This window comes from Mobula hypostoma, chromosome 29 (assembly GCF_963921235.1).
Source record: "Mobula hypostoma chromosome 29, sMobHyp1.1, whole genome shotgun sequence".
Lineage (NCBI taxonomy): Eukaryota > Metazoa > Chordata > Chondrichthyes > Myliobatiformes > Myliobatidae > Mobula > Mobula hypostoma.
Window position 1 is genome coordinate 18,954,804 of NC_086125.1, and position 21,145 is coordinate 18,975,948.

Consider the following 21,145-nt stretch of genomic DNA (forward strand, 5'->3'; position numbering starts at 1 on the left):
CACCAAGGCCTTGTACAACTGCAGTTGTACCTCCCTGCTCCTGTACTCCAATCCTCTTGCTATAAATGCCAGCATACCATTCGCCTTTTTCACCGCCTGCTGTACCTGCATGCCCACTTTCGATGACTGGTGTATAATGACACCCAGGTCTCGTTGCACCTCCCCTTTTCCTAATCGGCCACCATTCAGATAATAATCTGTTTTCCTGTTTTTGCTACCAAAGTGGATAACTTCACATTTATCCACATTAAATTGCATCTGCCATGAATTTGCCCACTCACCTAACCTATCCAAGTCACCCTGCATCCTTTTAGCATCCTCCTCACAGCTAACACTGCCGCCCAGCTTCGTGTCATCCGCAAACTTGGAGATGCTGCATTTAATTTCCTCATCCAAGTCATTAATATATATTGTAAACAACTGGGGTCCCAGCACTGAGCCTTGCGGTACCCCACTAGTCACTGCCTGACATTCTGAAAAGGTCCCGTTTATTCCCACTCTTTGCTTCCTGTCTGCCAACCAATTCTCTATCCACATCAATACCTTACCCCCCATACCGTGAGCTTTAAGTTTGCACACTAATCTCCTGTGTGGGACCTTGTCAAAAGCCTTTTGAAAATCCAAATATACCACATCCACTGGTTCTCCCCTATCCACTCTACTAGTTACATCCTCAAAAAATTCTATGAGATTTGCCAGACATGATTTTCCTTTCACAAATCCATGCTGACTTTGTCCGATGATTTCACTGCTTTCCAAATGTGCTGTTGTCACATCTTTGATAACTGACTCCAGCAGTTTCCCCACCATCGACGTTAGGCTAACCGGTCTATAATTCCCCAGTTTCTCTCTCCCTCCTTTTTTAAAAAGTGGAGTTACATTAGCCACCCTCCAATCCTCAGGAACTAGTCCAGAATCTAAAGAGTTTTGAAAAATTATCACTAATGCATCCACTATTTCTTGGGCTACTTCCTCAAGCACTCTGGGATGCAGACCATCTGGCCCTGGGGATTTATCCGCCTTTAATCCCTTCAATTTACCTAACACCACTTCCCTACTAACACGTATTTCCCTCAGTTCCTCCATCTCACTGGACCCTCTGTCCCCTACTATTTCCGGAAGATTATTTATGTCCTCCTTAGTGAAGACAGAACCAAAGTAATTATTCAATTGGTCTGCCATGTCCTTGCTCCCCATAATCAATTCACCTGTTTCTGTCTGTAGGGGACCTACATTTGTCTTAAATGAATGAGAAATGTGACAACAGTGAGCTATCATGGACTTGATGAGCTGCATAAGCTCCTTATGTATCGTTACAGTCCTAATTTATTCTTTAAGAAAAAATAATGATCACATAGTGTCCCTGGGTAATGAAAGCTCAACATGCGGACAGTCCTACATATTAACAGACTTCTATTATAGTATTATATTGAAATGTCCAACGTACGTTCATTCCTACAAACAGCAGGAGTAGTTCCCTCCACCCCCCCCCACCACTTTCAGTAATTATTCATTATTGTGCTTTTGGTGCCTTTCATTACAATATTGTGGAGGTGTAGTTACCAGACAAGTGATTTTTGTGTATTTTCCAACTTAAAGTAAAAAATTGACAGGTGGACATCTGTGAAGCCAGAATGCGTTCAATTATCCTGGGACAACCTGTAATCTGCACTTCTTAGAATGAGCAAAAGCACATTGTCTTAGAATGAGCTTTTGGATCTTTAGACATGAAGTTAGGGAGTTTATCCATTCAGCTGGTATGAATTATTGATGACATAAACTGGTTAATTTCTTTTTAATATGGCTATGATTTATATATCCTGGAACATACTGGAAGGCTACAATGGACAGATTTCTCACTTCCTGGTTGATCCTGAGATATGGGGATCAGAAAGGAAAGTGGAAGTTGAGTAGAGTATCAGCCATGGTCTTCTTTGAACATGGAAAGGGTTGAGGAACTGTAGGGCTCCCTCTGCCTTATTCCATTTGGAAAACAACGTGTGATAAAGCTGTGAAAGGAAACATGTCCAAAAGGGATTTGGGTAAGTCCTTAACAGACAGAAACACAATCAAGGATATGGCAGGAAACGAACAGCTCTTTGACAGAGCCCATGCACTCTCTCCTCTGTGCTGTTTTTTTCTGAGATTCGATGCTTAGGCTATTGAAATATTTGTTCAGCAAGTTCAAAGGCAAAAATGTTCCTGGGCATGCCCCTCACAGTCCCATGTAAACTATGTGGACTAATGCCTATCCAAACAAGTCCACATCGGCTAGCCTGGCTTCCTCTTCACATTCGTAATCATGTGCAGCGTTGCTAAACAATCTAGGGGTTTTCTCGGAGTTTCTTGGAAATGAAAATTAAAATCCTGATCACTCGTTCTTTAACCTTTAGAGAAAATTCAAAGCCATTTTAAAAAGGTTTATTGTGCTTTCTTTCAATTAGTTATAACAATAAAATGCAGAACTACATGGATCGTAACACCAGCATGTTTTTATATGTCACTGAATCATACAGCAGAGAGGAAGACCCACATGACCTGTGCTGGCTCACACCACAGTTCTCCTCCACAGTAATTGTCTCTGTAACCCATTCTCCCCGCCTTCTGAGCAACCCCAGCAAAGGGGCAATTTACAAACTCCACAGAATTTGAGAAGAAACTAGAGAACCCAGAGGAAGCTCACTGGGTTCACACAATCTCCACACAGATATTAGACCGTAAGACACAGGAGCAGAATTAGGCCATTCAGCCCATCGTCTGCTGTCCTATTCAATCTTGGCTGATTTATTATCCTTCTCAATATCAAGCCTCTGCCTTCTTCCTGTAACCTTTGACGCCCTTACAAATCAAGAACCTACCAACTTTTGCTTTAGGCATATGTACTGTCTTGTCCTCCACATACTTACTACCCTCTAGCTAAAGAAAACACTCGTCATCTCTTTCTTAAAAAGATGGCCTTCAATTCCAAGGCTGTGCCCTGTAGTTCTTGTTACATACCCCGTAACTGGGTTGCTAAACCAGCAGAAATGGAACGCTCGTTGGAGTCTGTGATTACTAGGAACTAATAAAGTTTTATTAAAGAAATAAGTAATACAGTACACTAATCGCAAGGATATAAATGTAACAAGTTAGCAATGATTATACACACATATACACAGAAATAGGGTAATAGGAATCAACCAAGCTCTATCGCAGTCTAGGGGTAAAATGATCAGTCTTAAGTGAAGCAAAGTTCAGTTCAGTTTAGTGCAGTTCGAAGTAATCGCTGTTGTTGCACCGTTGGAGAGAGAGAGAGTGAGAGATGCAGTTGGTTTCGGTCAGACCTTTTGATGTCTTCTGATCCCACTGTGGTCACCAACTGTGACCCCTCCGTTCCAGATACGATCATTCTTTCACGGTGAACCTGGCACCCAGGCAAGGGCGGACACACACCACAGATTCCCACCGATCGTACCTTTACACCCTGTGAGCCTCTGACCAATTCCCGTGAACCAGTCCTCCAAACTCCCACCCACTTGTGGGGGCACACTGCTCTTTCCAGGGTCTCGTGGTGTGTGTCGTGCCTTAGCAAACCTGCTCTTTTTATCCCCCTGCTGGGGTATCACCTGTCCATCAAACTTCAAACAGTTCAGGTTCAAAGCAAACGGTCTGTCAATATCTGAATTGTGTTTCTTTCTCGTTAATCTCTCTCTTCTCTCTTATTAGCATTTTGAATGTTTCTCCATTGTCTTCCGTTATCTCTCTCATTAGCATCATCCATCCGGGTAGCTCTGCTTGGCGTCACACATGACATTCTACACTCTCCCCCACCCACAGCAAGAAACATCCACTCCACGTCTACTCTATCTAGGCCTTTCGATATTCAACAAGTTTCATTGTGATCCCGCTCACTCTTCTAAATTCCTGTGAAGAAAAGCCCAGAGCCATCAGATGCTCCTCATACATTAACCCTTTTATTCCTGGGATCATTTTTGTGAAACGCGGCTGGACCCCGTCAAATGCCAGCATATTTGTTCCACAGAGATCTGTTCTGGGACCCCTCCTTTTTGTGATTTTTATAAGTGACCTGGATGAAGAAGTAGAAGGGTGGGTTAATAAGTTTTCTGATGACACAAAAGTTGGGGGTGTTGTTGATAGTATGGAGGATTGTCAGAGGTTACAGCGGGACATCGATAAAATGCAGAACTGAGCTGAGAAGTGGCAGATGGATTTGAAACCAGATAGGTGTGAAGTGGTTCATTTTGGTAGGTCCAATTGGAAGACAGAATATAATATAAATGGTAAGACTCTAGGCAGTGTGCAAAATCTGAGAGCTCTTGGGGTGCATGTCGATAGGACAATGCTGTTAAGAAGGCATATGGTGTGCTGGCATTCATCAACCATAAAATTGAGTTTAAGAGCCATGAGGTAATGTTACAGCTATATAAGATCTTAGTCAGACCCCACTTGGAGTACTGTGTTCTGTTCTGGTCACCTCACTACAGGAAGGATGTGGAGACTATAGAGAGAGTGCAGAGGAGATTTACAAGGATGTTGTCTGGATTGGAGGGCGTACCTTATGAGAATAGGTTGAGTGTGCTTGGCCTTTTCTCCTGGGAGCGATGGAGGATGAGAAGTGACCTGACAGAGGTGTATAAGATGATGACGGGCATTGATCGCGTGGATAGTCAGAGGCTTTTTCCCAGGGCTGAAATGGCTAACACGAGGGGGCATAGTTTTAAGGTGCTTGGAAATAGGTACCGAGGGGATGTCAGGAGTAAGTTTTTCACACAGATAGTGGTGGGTGCATAGAATACATGCCGGCAACAGTGGTGGAAGTGGATCCAATAGGGTCTTTTAAGAGACTCTTAGATAAGTACGTGGAGCTTAGAAAAATAGAGGGCTATGTGCTAGGGAAATTCTAGGCAGTCTCTAGAGTAAGTTACATGGTTGGCACAACATTGTGGGCCGAAGGGCCTGTAATGTGCTGTAAATTTCTATGTTCTATGTTCATTCTTTCTTAGATGAGGGGGCTAGAACTACTCACAATACTCCATATATGGCCTCATAAAGCCTCAGCATTACACCCTCGCTTTTCTACTCTGATCCTCTTGAAATGAATGCTAAAGTGACATTTGCCTACCTTATGAATGACTCAATCTGCAAGTTAACCTTCAGGGAATTCTGTACCAGGACGTCCAAGTCCCTTTGCACTTCCAGTTTTTGAATTCCCTTCCTGTTCAGAAAATAATCTATGCCTTTATTCCTTCAACTGATGTGCATTACCATACATGTCCCTACACTACATTCCATGTGCCACATCTTCACCCATTCTCCTAATCTCTCTGTCTTTTCTTCAGACTCCCTGCTTCCTTAACACCACCTGACTCTCCACCTATCTTCGTATCGTTCTCTAATTTGGCTACTAAGCCATCAATTCTGCCAGCCAGATCATTAGCATGTAACGTGAAAAGTAGCAAACCTTGCGGAACATGACTCGTCACTTTCTTTCCACACCTTGCCTTGAGTATTTGAGGTCAGTATCTGAGGTTGTCACTTGAGGTGAGATTTGAATACGGGTTGCTAGCTCTGTGAGACAGCTCTCCTACTAGCAACACCTTTGGAAACAAAATCGACACGAGTCATACAGAAGGATAACTCAGTGAAAGTGATCGTCTTCAAAGGGCAAGGGATGGAATCTGGGAAAGTTCCAAGGATTCTTGGCAACTGAAACCATGGCCAACAATTGTGGGGAATTCTGAATCCTAGGAACTCAGATACATTGGATGTTTGCATGATGTTATTAGCAACAGAGAGGAACAAGGCTATAGGTAAATGTAAAGAATATTAGAATCAAAATGGATTAAGAACACAAGCCAGAGAATGGTAGCTGTGTGGAACGAGCTTCCAGCAGAAGTGGTCGAGGCAGGTTCGATGTTGTCGTTTAAAGTTAAATTGGACAGCTATATGGACAGGAAGGGAATGGAGGGTTATGGGCTGAGTGCAGGTCGGTGGGACTAGGTGAGAGTAAGAGTTCAGCACGGACTAGAAGGGCCAAGATGGCCTGTTTCTGTGCTGTAATTGTTATATGGTTATATGGTTATATGGATCAGCAGACACAGTTCCACAATACAAACCAGGAGGCAAGGAAACAGTGCTTTGCACTGAGCTGTGGGGTGTTGAGTTCTGTAGTTAAGTACATGCAGGTTGGCATGTTTGAGAGTAAGTATCACTTTCCGCTGATCTAAAGTGGGACCACTCCCTCTTCCCACACACATATATTAGCATTAATCCAGTAGGTCATAAAAATTCTCTGATTGCCTGGTACTTTCTGAACACTTCATCTGCACTGTCAAACCCCAGCTTCTTATCACTAACACCTCAAAGTTCAAAGTAAATTTATTATCAAAGTATGTATATGTCACCACGTAATACCCTGAGATTCATTTTCTTGTAGGTATTCACAGTAGATACAAGGAAACACAATCAAATTAATGAAAAACTACCCACAAAAATGGAAAACATCCAATGTGCAAAAGAGAAGAACTGTACAAATAAATAATATTGAGAAGTTGAGTAGTATTGTGGAGTCAGTTCTGTGTTGAGCCAAGTGAAGTTATTCACCCTGGTTCTCTTATTGCCTGGTACTTTTTGAGCATGTAAATAGTTCATTCACACTGTCAGTTCCAGCTTCTTATCACTAACACCTGCCAGCCAGACCTTCCAACCAGGGTTCAGGATTAATATCAGACTTCCTGTTGTTTGCAGAATCATAACGTCATTGTCGTGCTCAGTGTTCTGGCCTTCCCCTGACTTCCTTCAGTCTCCACCAAGAGTATCCAGTTCCACCAACTACTCACAGTCACCAAAGGACCAGAAAGGCTTCACTTTCTTTTGCGGCAACAAGTGGTGCAACCCTTCACGGGGGTACTCATTCACTCTGACAGTGGTTGGCAAAATAATCAGTAAGCTTGCAGATGGCACTGAAATAGGTGGTGACATGGGCAGTGAGAAGGAGTGCCGGGAATGACGGCGGGATCTTGATCAGCTGGGTAGGTGGACTGAGCAATAGATTCCCAAAATCCAGGACATGCCCTCCTCTCATTACTACCATCAGGGAAGAGTTACTGGAGCCAGAAGACGTGCACTCAACATGTTAGGAACAGCTCCCTCCCCATCAGAACTCTGAACGGTGCACGTACACGACCTAGCCATTGCTCTTTGTCACTATTTATTTATTTATATTTTTATTGTAACATAATATTTTTTATATCTTGCACTTGAGGGCTGCCGCAGAACACTAAGCTTCACGACATAACACATACGAGATGCTGGAGGAACTCGGCGGGTCAGTAGCATCTGTGGAGAGGACTGGAAAGGAAGCCAGGTTAAGAAGGTGAGGGATACGTGAGGCCAGGTGAGGGGGAAGGCAGGTGGGTGGAGGAGGGATGGATGCAGTGAGAAGCTGGGAGATGAAGGGTGGAAAGGATAAAGGGTGAAGAAGAAAGATCTGATAGGAGGGTTAAGTTTAGGAGAAAGGGAAGGAGGAGAGGCACTGGAGAGAGGTGATAGGCAGGTGAAGAGAAATTTTATGACGTATGACATTGATAATAAACCTAATTCTGATCCAGACAGCAGCTCCTCCAGCTGTGACACTATGCCATCCATGAGTAATCTCTGCTTTCCACTTAAATAGATCTAGATCGGACCACTCCTTATAGTAGCAAGCCACCTCCACATGTTCTCCTCATACTGTTTGATTCAGGCACGACCGTCAGCTTGCCTATTTTAGTAATTAGTGGCTTTCTCATATTTACAGTCTACTGTTTTGGTTTCCTTTGCAAGGGAAAATGTCTTTGATGACTGGATCAAATTCCTTTCTGTTAAGTTAACAGGCTGAATTAGACTGTTTATCTCTTCGTATGAGCAGTTATTTAAGTAACTGAGAATGAATCTAAACATTAAGTTGTCAAGAGTTTTTTCTCTCAGCCCATCAGTCTACAGAAAATTACTTTATAAAAATCATCTTCCTCTGGATAATTATGTGGCAATGTATAATTAAGCAGGGAACATACTAAATACAATGTGCAAGGTAGCACAGTGGTTAGCACAACGCTTTACGGTACCAGCGACCGGGGTTCAATTCCTGCCACTGCCTGTAAGGAGTTTGTATGTTCTTTCTGTGACCGTGTGGGTTTCCTCCGGGTGCTCCCACAGTCCAAAGACGTACCAGTTGGTGGGTTAATTGGTCATTGTAAGTTGTCCCGTGATTAGGCTCGGATTAAATTGGCGGGCTGCTGGGTGGTGCGGCACACAGGGCCGGAAGGGCCTTTTCTGCGCTGTATGTCAATAAATAAATAAATATGCATTTCAAAATAGGCAACATATACGATAATAACATTATTTCATATATATCACTATGGTGGTAAAATCAGGGTGTAAAAAGATATCATCAGGTACTGGATATGTTAAATAAAGGAATATGTTACCTGTGTATTTCAAATTTGGAGCACAGTAGGCCACTCAGCCCTTCTACTCCTGCTCTGCCATTCAATAAGATCATGGCAGATTCATTCTCTGCATTCCTGCTGACTTGAGGTTATGCTTCACGCTGTTGCTTATCAAGAATCTATCTTCCGCTCTCTTTAGTAATATTCAAAGGCTCTGCTTCCACCAGACTTTTTTCATAGGCTCAGGTCCTCTGAGAGGAAATACTTTTCCATGTTACTTTTGTTGGATGTAGTAGGATGTGTCAGTGACCCTCTGGGAGGAAATGAAAATCCCTAGTTTGCAAGGTCTGTCATAGTCACAGAGCACTACAACACAGAAACAGGTCCTTTGACACATCTCATCCATGCCTAGACCCATTGACCCACATCTGAACCATAGCCCTCCATAAAGCTCCCATCCACGTACTTATCCAAATTTCTCTTAAATGTTGAAATCAACCCTTCATCCACCACTTCTTCTGGTAGCTCGTTCCACAGTCTCACCACCCTCCTGGGTGAAGAAGCCCCCCCCACCTCATGTTCCCCTTATTTCACCTTTCACTCTTACCCTATGACCTCTAGTTCTAGTTTCACCCAACCTCAGTAGAAAAAGCCTTGCTTGCATTAACCCTATCTACACCCCTCATAATTTGTCAAACAATATAATATAAATATCATATACAATGTTTTCACTAGGATATACAAAAGTAAATATCACACACACATTTTTCCTCCTTAATTCTGCTCTAAAGGGTCTGTCCTTGTATTCTGGACTTGTTTCCTCTGGGATAGGTAACATAATGGAATGAGGTTGCATTCTGATTTGTTAAATGTTCAAAACTGAGATGAGAATTTTGTTATTATTGCTTACCCCGATTGCCAGCATATCTCAGGAGATAATTAAGGATTAACCCAGAGCTGCTGAGTTATGAGTCACATGCAGTCCAGACCAGGTAAGAATGGCAGACGGAGTTAGTGAATTAGAGCGTCTTTAAACAACCTGATACTTTCAGAGTCACTTTTACAGATGCTTAGCTCTATCATTCCAGATTAACTTAAGTTCCTCAGTTGCTATGGTGAGATGTGGGCTTCTGCCTTCTAATCAATGAGACCAAGGCCTCTGGATGGTATTATAATATTTTACGGCATATATGTAAATGTATGTCACATATATTGAATATTCTGAATTTACATCTAAAGAACTGGGCTCATGAGATATATATATATATAAAGAGACATCAGGTGTAAAAAGGGATTCGTGTTGTATAGACATCATTAGTAATCCAAGACAAACAGCTTTGCTAATCAGAGTTGGTCTTGGTGCTGGGAAGGCTGCCAATACTTTCCCAGAAATGCTCTGGGCATGTTGCCATGACCTCACCCACTCTTACATTCTCTTTACTGTCTTCAAGTGTATTGGCAGTACGGGTCGTGGACAGGACCTCCTACTTCCTCTGTGTGTTCACCAGACTAGTGTAACTGAGAAGCTCTCATATTCTTAGAGGAAATCAGCCCATTCGCCACCTCCTCCCGCTCACCCACGCAAACACCTCCTCTTAACCCACCTCACATTCCAGCAGTGAGACAGGAGGCCCTATCTACTGTTCAAAGTTAATTTTTTATTATTTGTTCAAAGTTAAATGTATTAGCAAAGTATGTCTCTGTCTCCAAATATTACCCTGAGATTTCTTTTCTAACAGGCATCCGCAGTGGAACAAAGAAGCAAAATTGGATCAATGAAAAACTACACACAAAAAAGACTGACAGATGGTGCAAATGTAAAGGGAATAAGTATTATAAATAATAATAAATAACAGGTAAGTCAATAAATAAATACAATCAAGAACATGAGTTGTAGAATCATTGAAAGTGAGTTGAAAGGTTGTGTTCAATGATCAGTTCAGAGTTGAGGTGAGTAAAGTTATCCACATTAGTTCAGGAGCCTGATTGTTGTAGGGTAATAACTATTCTTCAGCCTAGTGGTCTGGGTCATAATGCTCCTGTACCTCCTTCCTGATGGTAGCAGCGAGAAGAGAGCATGGCCTGGACGATGGGTCCTTGATGATCAGCCCCATTGCTGGCAAAAGGCCATTCGCTATTGGAACCTTTATGGTGAATTTCAACCAATGACAGCCCAGTAGACAAGGTTCATGCCTTAAAGTAAATGGATACTCATAACTTAACCTTCCATGCCAAGACCTGAGCACAAAACCTAGCTTAAAGAGTATTTTTATTGTTGAGACGAAATCTCATACCAATATCCACTCTACTTTCTCAGTTCGATACAAATGCTCCTATTCTCATATCCCATCAGGGTAGCATCCAACCTGACAGCATGAACATCAGTTTCTCCAGCTTCAGGTCATTCCTCCTCCCTCTACCTTCTCTCCCTTTCCAGTCTCCATTCTTGCTCTACTCTTACCCATCCTCTTATCAATGCCTCCCTCTGGTTTTCCTCCTCTTTCCTCCATCGTTCACTCTCCTCTCCTACCAGCCTCCTTCTTCTTCAACCCTTCACCGCTTTCATCTATCACCTCCCAGCTTCCCACTTCAACCATCCCCCCACTCACCCTCACCTGGTCTCACCTATCACCTGCCAACTTGCACCCTTCCCCTCCTTCCCCTCCTTTCCTCCTTCCTTTCCAATCTTGAAGAACGGTTTCAGCCCGGAACATCGACTTTTTATTTCTCTCCATAGATGCTGCCTGACCTGCTGAGTTCCCTTAGCATTTTATGTATGTTGTTTTTGATTTCCAGCATCTGCAGAAACTCTTGCAATATGGGTGTTTCCTGCGAATAAACTGGTTGTTGGATTTCCTGCATTGCAACAAAATGCAGATGTTCCTTTAGTCCCCTTGGGTCAATAAGGGATGGGCAAAAAGTGCTGCGTTGGTAAGGTGACTGACTTTCCAAGAACAAAAACATCAGTAAATTATCTGACCTTGCATCAACATCTTTGGCTAAGGAGTGGCTACGATCTGAGAGAAAGCATAGAGGATGGAAAACAAATGAGGAATAGATTGCATAGATACTAAATTGTAGTTTACAGTCAAGTATCCCACTGGCATTCACACAATACTGGCCCATAGACGGCCTTGTACTGGTGAACACCAATAAATGCATGCCTGAGATCATCAACTCAGTGAATAACCCTCTTTGGTCTGTCTGAAAGTTACTGGTTTTCAAGCACAGTGAGATATCCATGTGGGAAAGCCTCAGACAGGCATCATCCAAGCTGCAAGAGTATGTGTTAAGGAGTACGGCTGCAGGCGGACTTGGTGCCTCCAGGATGGCATGATGTCAACGAGATTCCCTCCCATTCTTCTAAATTCCAGCAAGTACAGACCCAGACTCCCCATATGATAACCTTTTAATTCTTGGAATCATTATCATGAACCTTCTCCAAACCCTTTTCAATGTCAGCACACCTGAAAAGGAGTGCAAAAATTCTCAAAATACTCCAACTGAGGACTCACCAATACTTATAAAGCCTCAGCATTACATCTTTGCTTTTATATTTTTAGTCCTCTTCGAATGAATGCTAACATGGTATTCATCTTCCTCACCACCGACTCAATCTGCAAGTTAACCTTTAGGGAATCCTGCACAAGGACTCCCAAGTCCCTTTTGCACCTAAAATTTTTAAATTTTCTGCCCTTTTAGAAAATAGTCTGATCTTTTTTCCTTCTACCAAAGTGCCTGACCATACACTTTCTAACACTGTATTCCATCTGCCACTTCTTTGCCCATTCTCCTAATCTGTCTAAGTCCTTCTGCAGCCTCTCTGCTTCCTCAACACTACCTGTCCCTCCACCTATCTTTGTAACATCCGCAAACTTGGCCACAAATCCATCAATTCTTGGAAGATCATTACTAATGCCTCCACAATCTTCCCAATCACCTCTTTCACAACCCTAGGGTGTAGTCCATCTGGTCCTGGTCACGTCAGACTTCTCAGCTTCCCAAGCACCCTCTCTCAAGAAATAGTATCATTGCACACACTTCTGCCACCTGACACACTTGAACTTCTGGCATACTGCTAGTGTCTTCCACACCAAAGACAGATGCAAAATACTTATTTAATTTGTCTGCCATTTCCTTCTTCACCCATTACTATCTCTCCATCATCATTTTCCAGTGGTCTGATATCTATTCTCATTTCTCATTTACTCTTTATATATCCAAAAAAAACTTCTGGTATCCTCTTTGATATTATTAGCAAGCTTATCTTCATATTTAATCTTTTCCCTCCTTATTTTTTTTATGCCTTGTGGTTTTTAAAGCTTCCCAATCCTCTAACTTCCCAATATTTTTGCTCTATTATATGTCCTCTCTTTTGCTTGTAGTCATAGTCATAGTCATACTTTATTGATCCCGGGGGAAATTGGTTTTCGTTACAGTTGCACCCTAAATAATTAAATAGTAATAAAACCATAAATAATTAAATAGTAATATGTAAATTATGCCAGGAAATAAGTCCAGGACCAGCCTATTGGCTCAGAGTGTCTGACCCTCCAAGGGAGGAGTTGTAAAGTTTGATGGCCACAGGCAGGAATGACTTCCTATGACACTCTGTGCTGCATCTCGGTGGAATGAGTCTCTGGCTGAATGTACTCCTGTGCCCACCCAGTACATTATGTAGTGGATGGGATACATTGTCCAAGATGGCATGCAACTTGGACAGCATCCTCTTTTCAGACACCATCGTCAGAGAGTCCAGTTCCATTCCCACAACATCACTGGCCTTACGAATGAGTTTGTTGATTCTGTTGGTATCTCCTACCCTGTTTTACATTGTTTTTGACTTCCTTGTCAGCCACATTTATGTCATCCTGCCTTTAGAATACTTCTTCTTTGGGATGTATCCATCATGCACCTTCTGAGCTTCTCCTAGAAACTACACTCTTAGCTGTTGTGTCATCATCACATAGTTTACTCTTCCAATCGACTTTGGCTTGCCCTTCTCTCATGCCTCTATAATTCCCTTGTAGTACTGATACATCTGACTTTGCCTTGTCCTGCTCAAATTGCAAGGTGACTTCTGTCATATTATGATCACTGGCTCCTAAGGTTTCCTTTAGCTTAAGCTCCCTAATCAAATCCAGTTCATTACACAACACCTAATCAAGAATAGCCTTTCCTCTAGTGGGCGCAACCACAAGGTGCTCTAAAAAGCCATCTCTTAGGCTTTCTAAACATTCTCTCTCTTTGGATCCAGCACCAACCTGATTTTCTCAATCTACCTGCATATTGAAATCCCTCATGACTATCGTAACATTTCCCTTTTGTGTCATTCCTTGAACTACATCCCCAGGTAATCAAGATCTTGCTGTATCTTAGATACCTTCTTCACTGTCCCTGACACCACTAATTTTACTGAAGAGTTCAGTGGGGTAGGAACAAGCAGGAAACAATGGGTCTACCTGGACACGCAGGTTTGTGGATCTTATAAAGGTACAGATTTGAGTTCTGCTGAAGGGCCTTGGCCAGCAACATCAACTGTACTCTTCTCCATAGATGCTGAGTTCCTCCGTCCTTTTGTGTGGGTTCCTTGGATTTACAGCATCTGCAGATTATCTCTTGTTTGTAATTTTATTAAAAATATCCTAACTCCATTCCAAGAAACTGTTCAATTAGCAAACCAGGTTGCCCAAATGAGTTCCACCCTTAAGAAATTGTAAACTAACAGTGAACCGGAATTCTGATAAAGCAGCGACTCTGGACTTTGATGGTAACGCAAGAATTTCTTTTTTGTTCAGTGGAGGTGGAGAGGGATGAGGAATTGACAATCCTTCACATCCACGCACCTTCGCAAAGCTCTTTCTGGACAGCTTACTCTTGAAGTACAGGACGTTTGCTTTGCATGCAGATATAGCAGCTAATTTGCATACAGTAAATCACGCACTAAGCTGCTGATCTTTTAGATGGTGTTCACTGTGACATAGATAGAGACTAAACAACCTCTCCTTTGAATATTGTCATTCACATCTTCATACATTCAGCAGCAATACTTTCATTTTAGAGTGCTGACTCAAATGCACGGTTTCAGACAATGCAACCCTCTATTAACTCCTCATAGTCACACTTTGAAAGGACTGCATCGACTATAAAGTGTTCTGCCGACAGCGTCACCATTTTATACTCTGGTCCACAGTCAGTCTGCAAATTGGTCAGCCAGTATGAGTTTGCACCAGGAGACCGAGCCAATCACAGGAAGAGTGAGGCCATTCTCTTCCCGAACTGCCTGCCATCCCCATTCGCCTTCCGTTCCGACTACCTGAAATTGCTGGGGATCTGATTCAGAGGGGGCGGGTCGTGTGACAAGAACTGGCTGGAGCGGACAGGCAAGGTGAGGCAAAATTTGTAGGAGAGATGCTGGGTAGGGCCTGGTCATCAGGTGCAGGGCTGCTGCATTGGTGCACATGTAGCCCATCCCCCCAGCTCCTCCAACTGGGAGATTATCCGGCCTGTCTTCCAGTTCACCTGGAGATACAAGATGGGACGAGTCTGACAGTATGCAATGTACAAGTCTGTGGACAGCATGGGCAAAAACATACCCAGCGACGCAGGTTGATTGTTTAGTTGGGCCTTTGATTACTAATTTAATTAGTTCCAACAAAGTGAGTCAGAGGGCCTGTTCTATGAGGGGTGATTGATAAGTTCATAGCCTAGGGTAGAAGGAGTCAATTTTAGAAAACCTAGCACACTTATTTTTCAACATAGTCCCCTCCTACATGTACACACTTAGTCCAGCGTTCATGGAGCATAGGGATCTCTTCTTTGTAGAAGTGGTCCACAGCAGGGGTGATTGATAAGTTCGTGGCCTAAGGTAGAAGGAGATGAGTTATACAGTTCTCATTACATGCACATGCAGTTCAACTCTGAGTGAAAATGCAGGAAGTTTGAAGCTAATAACTCACCTCCTTCTACTGTAGGCCACAAACTTATCAATCACCCCTGCTGTGGACCACTTTCTGGAGGTCCAAGATGCCAACTTCTATAAAGAAGGGATCCGTATGCTCCATGACCACTGGACTAAGTGTGTAAATGTAGGAAAAATAAATGTGCTAGGCTTTCAAAAATTGACTCCTTCTATCTTAGGCCACAAACTTATCAATCACCCCTCGTATGTTTTACAAACTGCTTTTTGTATTCTGGGTGTATATTTTTCATGACTAAAGTTTATTTTTGAAATAAATATAATAAAGAGGTTTTGTACACCCAAAAATAGTGGCAGACACTATGAAATTTTACTCCTTCCGATCAGCCGTGCTCACTGTTGCCTTGTGAAACTATGCTAACAATGCGACATATATACAAGACTTTATTGCTTCAGGGACTCCTCACTGCATTTCAAACTCTTTTCAGGACAGGTCCCTGCATGAACCATCAGAGGAACAGAGAGAGCTCCAGGCAAATGCTCGAACCGGAAATTAAAATCAATTAACCATGGACACCGGAAATCCTTGAAAAATTGCAACATCCTCACTGACTCCTGAGAATGCCTGGCCCCTGACTGCTCAGATCGGAGAAGAATTCAGGGTTAGACTGAGAATGTTGAATCCGCGGATCAAAAGTGTGGTGCATGCAACTGACATATTGTATCATCCCACAAGCTATCCACCCTTTGTCCCATGCCCCATCTGTAAAAGACCCTGCAGCTCTCACAGAGGCAGAGCGGACACAACAGGATGTTCTAGAGGCTTTTAGACAGACCATAAGAACATAAGACCATAAGATTTAGGAGCATAAGTAAGCCATTTGGCCCATCGAGTCTGCTCCACCATTCAATCATGGGCTGATCCACTTCATCCAGTCATCCCCACTCCTCTGCTTTCTCCCTATACCCTTTGATGTCCTGGCTAATCAAGAACCTATCTATCTCTGCCTTAAATACACCCAATGACGTGGCCTCCACAGCCACTCGTGGCAACAAATTCCACAATTTTACCACCCTCTGACTAAAGTAATTTCTCCGCATTTCAGTTCTAAAAGGACATCCTTCAATCCTGAAGTCTTGCCCTCTTGTCCTAGAATCCCCTACCATGGGAAATAACTTTGCCATATCTAATCTGTCAGGCCTTTTAACATTCAAAATGTTTCTATGAGATCCCCCCTCATTCTCCTCAACTCCAGGGAATACAATCAAAGAGTTGCCGGATGTTCCTCATACGGTAACCCTCTCATTCCTGGAATCATTCTCGTGAATCTTTTCTGAACACTGCAATCTCTGCATTTTGAATACACTGGAGGATTTAGCCTTGAGGTGAGAGGCAGAAAGTTTAAAGGAGATTTGGCAGCAAAGTTTTTTTTCACACAAAGAGTGATAGGTACTCTTGGATTGAATTGGATTGACATGGTTTGAAAATTGGCTGGCTGACAGAAAACAAAGAGTAGCGATTAATGGGTCCCTTTCAGAATGGCAGGCAGTGACCAGTGGGGTACCGCAGGGTTCAGTGCTGGGACTGCAGCTGTTTACAATATATATTAATGATTTAGATGAGGGAATTAAAAGTAACGTTAGCAAATTTGCCGATGACACAAAGCTGGGTGGCAGTGTGAAATGTGAGGAGGATGTTATGAGAATGCAGGGTGACTTGGACAGGCTGGGTGAGTGGGCAGACGCATGGCAGATGCAGTTTAATGTGGATAAATGTGAAGTTATCCACTTTGGTGGTAAGAACGGGAAGGCAGATTATTATCTAAATGGAGTCAAGTTAGGAAAAGGGGAAGCACAACAAGATCTAGCTGTTCTTGTACATCAGTCACAGAAAGCAAGCATGCAAGTACAGCAGGCTGTGAAGAAAGCTAATGGCATGCTGGTCTTCATAACAAGGGGAATTGAATATAAGAGCAAAGAGGTCCTTCTGCAGCTGTACAGGGCCCTGGTGAGACCACACCTGGAGTACTGTGTGCAGTTTTGGCCTCCAAATTTGAGGAAGAACATTCTTGCTATTGAGGGAGTGCAGCGCAGGTTCACAAGGTTAATTCCCGGGATGGCGGGACTGTCATATGTCAAAAAGTTGGAGTGACTGGGCTTGTATACTCTGGAATTTAGCAGGCTGAGAGGGGATCTTATTGAAACATATAAGATTATTAAGGGATTGGACACACTGGAGGCAGGAAGCATGTTCCCGCTGATGGGTGAGTCTCAGAACCAGAGGCCACAGTTTAAGAATAAGGGGTAGGCCATTTAGAATGGAGTTGAGGAAAAACTTTTTCACCCAGAGAGTGGTGGATATATGGAATGCTCCGCCCCAGAAGGCTGTGGAGGCCAAGTCTCTGGATGCTTTCAAGAAAGAGATGGATAGAGCTCTTAAAGATAGCGGAATCAAAGGTTATGGGGAGAAGGCAGGAACTGGATACTGATTGTGGATGATCAGCCATGATCACAGTGAATGGCGGTGCTGGCTCGAAGGGCCAAATGGCCTACTCCTGCACCTATTGTCTATTGTACCTGGAAAGCGAGGCCCAGGGGAAGAGGTGAAGACAAATACGACAGGGTTACTTCAGACACAAGAGATTCCACAGATACTGGAACAACACACACAAAATGCTGGAGGCTGGTTGTAGAGGCAGATATATTTGGAACATTTAAGAGACTAGGCACATGGATGATAGAAAAATGGAGGGTTATGTGGGAGGGAAGAGCTAGATAAGGTAAAATGCCAGCACAACATTGCAGGCTGAACAGCCTGTGGTGTGGGCTTATTTATTTATTTAGAAATACAGCACAGTCACAGGCACTTTCACCTCAATGAGCCCGTGCAGTCCAATCACACCCATATGACCAATTAACCTACTCACCTTAACACCCGTGGACAGTGGAGGGAGCCAGAGCACCCGGAGGAAACCCACACGGTCACGGACAGAATGTACAAACTCCTTACAGGCAGGGGTGGGATTTGAACCCGAACCACTGGTGCCGCAAGGTGACGCACTAGCCACTACGCTACAGCGATGTCGTGTTTCACGCTCTGTGAGCACGGAGTTAAAGGCCTACGTGAAGGCTTTCAGCTCGAGAGGCCGAACGAACAGCCTATGAACTCTGCGAAGGGTTAAAGAGGAAAAGAAAACTGAGCACAGCGAAGTTATTGCAACATTGAAAAGCCACATACGTACAAGCAGGAACAAGCCTGGGAGGCTGTGCGGGGGAAGGGAGCAATGGTTTAGAGGGAAGCATGCCGTTGAAATTAAGGTGTGGAGCTCCACTCCCTGCCTGTCAGCGAGAGATAAGCCAAGGCAAGAACGAAGGAAACCCGCCCTTCAGCACTCCAGCTCCGGCCTCTCCTTTTATGGCTTTGCTTCCTGCTCAGCTTTGGCACCTCTCCATTCCCAGAAACATGCTGAATTTACCACAAGATCTGCCAGTTGGAGCTACAAAACTGAAGAGGGATTGAAAGGGCGGCTCGACCAGTCAGAGCCACAGAAGGTATTTCTGGAATCTGAAAAGTCCCGGAATATTTTTACACAGTTTTGTGGCTACGTTACCCCTGAATTCAGATCGCAAAGAGGATCTGCCGCCGAGCCAGTACTTAATGGGACTCAGAAACACACAAGTTCAAATTAAAGGGAGCATGAATTTCATTTCATAGCTCACCCTGAAACCCAGTGACATTTGTTAACCCAAGCCACTAAACCTTGGCTTTAAGATGATAAGAGCATAAGACATAGGAGCAGAATTTGGCCATTTGGCCCATCGAGTCTACTCTGCCAGTCCATCATGGCTGATTTATTATTCCTCTCAACCCCATTCTCCTGCCTTTTCCCTGTAACCTTTGACACTGACGAATCAGGAAGCTAACAACCTCCACTTTAAATATACCTAAAGACTTGGCCTCCACAGCCATCTGTGCAATGAATTCCACCAAATCACCACCCTCCGGCTAAAGAAATCCCTCCTCATGTCTGTTCTGAAGGGATGTCCCTGTATTCTGAGGCTGTGCCCTCTGGTCTCCTACTATAGGAAACATTCTCTTCATATCCACTCTATCTAGGCCTATCACCATTCAATAAGCTTCACTGAGACCCCCCTCATTCCTCTAAAGTCCAGCAAATGCAGACTCAGAGCCATCAAATACTCACGTTAACCCTTTCATTCCTGGGATCATTCCCGTGAACCTCCTCTGAACCCTCTCCAATGGCAGCACGTCCTTTCTTCAGTAAGGGCTACAAAACTGCTCTCAATGCTCCAAGCGCAGTCGGGCCAGTCCCCTATAAATCCTCAGCATTACATCCTTGCTTTTATGGACCAGTCCTCTCAAACGGAATGGCTAACGTTGCATTTGTCTTCGCTATCATTGATTTTATTGAATCCAGCACAATTCCCTTTGCAACTCTGATTTCTGAATTTCCTCCCCATTTTGAAAATAGTCTATGCCTTTATTCCTTCTATCTAAGTGCATGATAATGCACTTCCCTACACTGCACTGTATTTTGCCTCAGCCAAGTCTACTCAGCCCTGGTGACACATTATACATTCAAATTAAAGCAAGTGCAACTTTAGTTGCATACCTCACCCAGAAGCTTGGTGACACTAGGTCACTAAAAACTCATCTTTAGGGAACACACTCCCTGTGTCAAATGGTCAGTGACGGATTTGGGAAATCTGCAGAAATGTACTCCCAGCAACAGTAATAAAGTGTTTTCAAGGCATTGCACACAAACCTTGGTTCAATGAAAACAGGACAACTGGTGTGTTTCATCGTTTCATGGTGACTCAAGGTGGGGACTGGTGCACCTTCTTACAATTTGTTTCTGTGCAAGGTGCAAGGTGCAAGCTTGCATGTGTTCTGTTTCACTCCTGGCACCTAACCGCTTGAAGGAAAGCCAAACTCATTTCCAGAAGATTCCAGTGGTACATTTTCCTCTCCCTATTTATTTTAACTAAAATAGAAAATTTTTACTCCAAGCTTTGTACACACACAGTTCACCAAAACATGGGCAGGTTTCGCATATTTTAAGTTAATGCATAGCTATCATTGCTGTGGTACACTGAGTAATTTCATTTTGTCTAAGAATGAAACATAGGTTTCCCTCTCACACATTATGCGCAAAGATGGATGAATGGAAGGAGCTGCCGCCACAGTCCGGCCTATGTGGAGAGGCAGAGAGGGAAAGGGAATTCCAATTCATGCCTGTCAGTGGGAATGAGAATTTAAAAGGGGCTGCATGAGATGCCAGAGCTTGAGAAGGCTGAGGTCTGGGAGCGTTGCAGGAATGCAGATCACAGTCATGAGAAGGATAGAGATGAAGGGTGAAATTTGGAACTCGCGAATGGGAATGCGAAAGTGAGGCAATGCGTCTACGTGGTGAATGTTCTTTTCTTCACTGGGCAGTTAACAGAGGCAGCTTCTTCACTGGGCAGTTAACAGAGTGTTCTTTTCTTCACTGGGCAGTTAACAGAGTTTTCTTTTCTTCACTGGGCAGTTAACAGAGTGTTCTTTTCTTCACTGGGCAGTTAACAGAGTGTTCTTTTCTTCTCTGGGCAGTTAACAGAACGTTCTTTTCTTCACTGGGCAGTTAACAGAGGCAGCTTCTTCACTGGGCAGTTAACAGAACGTTCTTTTCTTCACTGGACGGTTAACAGAGTGTTCTTTTCTTCACTGGGCAGTTAACCGAGGCAGCTGACAGCAGAGACTGTTGTGAGGAGAACCATTAACAGAAAGTCACACTTA

General features: G+C 43.5%; 1 long non-coding RNA gene across 3 annotated transcripts in view; it reads right to left on the bottom strand.

Annotated features, from left to right (window-relative positions):
• Positions 1 to 20,120, bottom strand: part of LOC134339344 (uncharacterized) — a 69,588-nt gene extending 49,468 nt beyond the window's left edge. For all 3 annotated transcript variants that reach the window (XR_010016378.1, XR_010016380.1, XR_010016379.1), the window contains exons 1-2: positions 18,276 to 20,120; positions 8,469 to 8,742 (exon numbers count right to left, since the gene is read on the bottom strand). This is a non-coding gene — a long non-coding RNA (uncharacterized LOC134339344). The remainder of the gene's footprint in view (positions 1 to 8,468; positions 8,743 to 18,275) is intronic.
• Between the last annotated feature and the right edge of the window lie 1,025 nt (positions 20,121 to 21,145).